Below are 4,833 nucleotides of genomic sequence, written 5' to 3' on the forward strand. Positions count from 1 at the left end.
CTTTGTCAGAACACATGGGGTATTGGTTGCCTTCATGTTACGATGCTGAGTGAGTTTACTGGACCATCTTTTGTACGCCTCTTATAACCTATGATGCATCGGGTCTAATTTAAAACACGAAGTTAGAGATGGCTAAAAATGAATTTGGAAACACGTAATGACACACCCTTATACTATATCCTTTCTATTTTTTCACTTACTTTTAACCACTGATTTCAACAAAAATCCTTTCCATTGCGTTGTGTTCTCACTTTTAATTACACATAATGAGTTTTGTCACTGTTTGTAGGTAATATTTGGTTGGGTATTTTCTTTTTACTCCATTCAGCCAAGGCTCTTATGAGTTGTCTAGTATGGTAATAGGTATCTTTGTTTCAACAAGAATCCAATTTATATATGTACACAAAAGACATGCTCGTGGGACCAGGAATGAAAACTTGGTGGGTATATAATGTCTTAGACAGGGTCCTACTTAAAGAGCTGTGGAAAGCCCAGAGGAAGGTGAGTTTTTACAGAATCCCGGCCTTCAAGTAAACCACTATTCCGTATCAGTGGGCCCCATTAAATCACTTTAGGAACATCTCTCCTGGTGGTTCCCATTGTATATGTGGATTTCTCGATCAGTCCAGCTGATAAAAATGAGAGAGTATAAATGAACATGCGAGGACTTATTAAGGTAAGACAAACTGTCAGACAGCATGGGATTTGCCAGAACACCAAGGTGGAATATAAAGCTACTGGAATAAAGGAACTAAATAAATAATAAAAGTCCTCTGGCTGCCCACAATTCAGGTACATTTCCATTCTCAAATACAGGACAAAACTCGAGAGCACCATGGCTCCAGTTCCACTCTGGCCCTCACTTGAGCTCAATTCCATCCACTAACTGGAGCCAAACCATACCCAAAACCACCTATCCCAAACCCAGGCCTTGTTCCAAAGCGTCAGCCCCTGCTGCTAACAAAAAAGAAGCACAACCAAACTCTGTGACTCCCATTCTTGGCTGGTCTCCTCGCCTCCAACATTAATCAAGTCAACAGTGTCCTGTTGCTATTCCTGTTGGATCGGCTGCAGTTTCTGGCTGAATGCACAGAGACAGTCAAATGCTTGCGGTGGTTTGGTGCGAATCCGGCTTCAGGGAGCCAGAGCCACTCACCGATCTAAGCCATAGCAAACTGTAACACCGCCAGGAACACAGCCGCATACATAGACATCACTGTTCTACACCACAATGTTGCAATTGGATGCAGACTTAGTATCTCCAAGTGGTACGTCTTATTGAAATACACATATTTTGTACAAAACTGCAATAAACGTAATAAAATGATTTCAGAATGGGTTTAATGAGCCCAAAACACTAAAGAATGAAGCCAGGCTAACAAAACAAATACATTAAAATCAAAGAAGCTGGCATTTTTTTCTTATTTCTCCCTTGACAGCAGCAGTGACACAGCCAGCTGTCAGATATGTTATACTATTTCAGCTTTACTGCAAGATGAACTGCTGTTTGTCAAAGCACTGCAACGTTTTAGTGCAGAGCCTGTAAGCCAGCAATCACAAGCTCTTACATTACTTCACTGTGACATGCAGTGACATGCTGTAACTCAACCACAAAAGACAATATTTGATGTTTCTCTACACATCTGACTACAGGCAACAGCTGCCCTAACAGTAGCTTCACCTGATAAGTGTGTAGTTTCACTTTGAGGAGTGTGTTTGGTTTCATGGGGCCCCGTGTATCTCCATTTACAGGCCAGTCCTCCCAGTGTAACAAGTCCCCAAACCATTACACGCTCCACCCGTCCTTCACTGCCAGAGTTGTCTCACTCTAACTGAAGCGGCGTTCAACAGAGCTGTACTGTTCTCGCTTGGTTAGAGCTGAATTATAGTTTCTGGCAGTGTGGAAAGGGGACAATAGGTGGGGAAATAACCTGCAGCGGCTCAGGACAATATAGACACAAAAGGACTGCTGTCAGAGAAAGTGAGCGGCCCAGCAAGTATCACACAGGTGGGGAGCACACACACACACACACACACACACACACACACACACACACACACACACATCGAGAAAGACACACAGGGACCCTGACAGACAAATACTCAGCCCAAGCAAGCTCCTGGGGACTGGATATCATGATAATTTATCCCACGCTAACACCAGCTCAGCACTGTTTACATACCAACATCCACCTCTGTCACAACAGCCTGTCAGCATAACTTTGCCATCTGTGAGATATCCGAAAAAGTGTTGCTGTCACCTGTCAGTTATATGGACACAGCCTGGAGCAAGCCATTCAAGGAGTATGCAGTATTTGTTAATTTGTTTTGGTGGACAAATAACAAAAAAGTTTGTGTGTGTTACTGTTCGATGTTTGGTGCTGGGACAGTAGTGGGTAGTGGGTTTATCAGAGCTTTTTTGCTGAAAACAGCTGTTTGCTTCTGGAAATGAGGTTGATGAGAGCTGTGAAACTGAACCAAACAGTAAAGCTTCGGTCCATAAAACCAAAACAATGAGCTTAAAGATGCTATTAAGCTTTGTAGAGCTGAGGTGAACTGCGGAGTCAGGTAATAATTCTTGGTGGGTTTGTCACTAGGAGCGAGCCTTTTCAAATTACACACTGCCATTTGATCCTTTAATATAAAAAGATTGATTATAGCTGCTTTAAAGGTCCAGTGTGTAACATTTATGTGGACCTATTGGCAGAAATTTAATCTAATATGTATAAGTATGTTTTTATTGAAAAGTCCACCATGTTAAACCGCCATGTTTCTAAAGTAGCACAGAACAGACAACAAAACACTGGCTTGTTGTTTCTCCTACAAGTGTGAAAGTGTGACACAACAGAATGATGTAGTTGTTTCCTGAATGGGACTGATGTTCTGACTACTGTACTGACAAAAAACAGTTAATTGCTTAGTTAATTGTTAATTGCAGCTTGTCTTACTGAGAAAAAGCTGATTTTTTGGTCAGTGGTTAAGGTAAGAATAAGGTTAGTGTAAGGGTTAGGGTTATTCTAGTCTCACGGTAACCGATGATTGGAGAGCTCAGTGTGTACTAATTGTCTGGGGATTTCTAAATGCAATAGTACAAGTAATTGGTTGAATGGCAGCGAGAATGGTCGCTGACAACACCCCTTACTTCAAGGACACGCCGCCTGAAACAATGTTCTCCCCCCACGCCGTAATGAAACAAACTAGAGATATAGAAAATCACTTTGTAACAACAGTGTTTACAAGCACATGACTTTTGCCCTAAAGACTTTGGATTGGTTCTGCAATGCAGGTTTTCTTAAACCCTCTAATTGTTTCCACCCAGTTTTATCAAAAAATCCGAGGAAACTCCTCCTAGACTGGTTTGTGAGTCTAGGTTTAGGCCTAGTAGTGGTTAGGATTAGGGTAAGTCTCCAGGAACTGAATGTAAGTCTATGTGTGTGTGTCTCAGTCCAGTACATTGCTCCTCACGTCCAACTTCTGTATTTTCAAGACCATTGTCTCACCTTTGTTCCTTACCACTTGCCATACCCACCACTCAGGGGAGTGGAGGAGGAAATCGCTCGATATTGCCATGGTAACCACACAGACGACGGCATTGGCTTGCATCTGCAAGGGTGTCTGCACACATCAAGTGAGTGTGCAAATGTGGGTTTCATAGAGTGTGTGTGGAAAAGAGAGTGGGACTACATTACCTTTCTGTTAAAGTTCAGTGTGTAACATTTATGAGGATCTGTTGGCAGAAATAATATAATATGACGTGTTTTCATTAGTGTATAATCATTTAAAAATAGGAATCTTTATGGTTGTTTTAACTTAGAATGAGCCGTTTTTATCTTCAGAGGGAGCAGGTCCTCTTTTATGGGTGCCACCATGTTGGACCGCCATGTTTCTACAGTAGCCCAGAATGGACAAACCAAACACTTGCTCTGGATAGGGCATTTTGTGTTTTTCACGAGTTTTATGTCCAAAATGGTTTCTCCTATATGCTTTGAAGGATGAGATGTATTCAAATTGTTGCAATCTGCACCTTCATTGCTATGGCACTAAATACTACAAACTGGTCCTTTAAAAGAAAATGGATGATCTTAAACTTGGCTGTACATGTAGCTGCAACGGCTAGTAGCTCCTTCAAACTTTCTACATTTTTGTTTTAATCTGTTTTATTGCTGAAAACGACGATGTCTGATTGAATTTGATTTTAAATGGCTTAGGCAAAATTCTTCACATCAGCTGGATAAAGACATTTTAATTACTGCAACGGCTGCACATTCAGGTGTAGCGGTCTGTTGGATGTTGACTTCTCACATCTCTTTTTGTTATTCTTTAACTTCCTCAAGTGGCAGATTCTTTCCCAGCTTTTCCCTGCTCAGTCAGCACCAGTCTCTTTCTTTTTCTTTACCTCGTTGGTGAGCTGCTCAACCTGTTTCCCGAGGGACTCTTTCTCTGTTGTCAGTGTCTCCAGCCTGGCAGAGAACTCATTGACCTTCTCCTCCTGACATGCAATGTGCTGTTCAGCACCCTGGAGGTGAGCCTTCAACACCTCGACCTGTCTCACAGTCCGCAAGCTGCTAGGCCCACCGGTTGGAGATCCAGGCAGGTAGATTCAGCTTGAAGGTCATGGTGCACTTATAGGGCATAGATACTAGAGGCATATTTGTAAAACCAGTCAAAATGTCCAGTGTGTAACATTTAGGAGGATCTATTGTCAGAAATGGAATATTATCCACATAGGTATGTTTTCATTCGTGTATATTCACCTGAATATACAAATCGTTGTTATGTGAGAATGAGCCATTTTTATCTACAGACTCTTACAGACGCCAGCAGTGTTGAGTT

General features: G+C 41.9%; 1 protein-coding gene across 2 annotated transcripts in view; it reads right to left on the reverse strand.

Annotated features, from left to right (window-relative positions):
• The window catches only part of myrip (myosin VIIA and Rab interacting protein), a 35,010-nt gene that overhangs the window by 19,524 nt on the left and 10,653 nt on the right, over nt 1–4,833 (reverse strand). The window lies entirely within an intron of this gene.

Source organism: Morone saxatilis, unplaced genomic scaffold, assembly GCF_004916995.1.
Source record: "Morone saxatilis isolate NCDOM2014 unplaced genomic scaffold, NCSU_SB_2.0 Contig0, whole genome shotgun sequence".
In the NCBI taxonomy this organism is placed as follows: Eukaryota; Metazoa; Chordata; class Actinopteri; family Moronidae; genus Morone; species Morone saxatilis.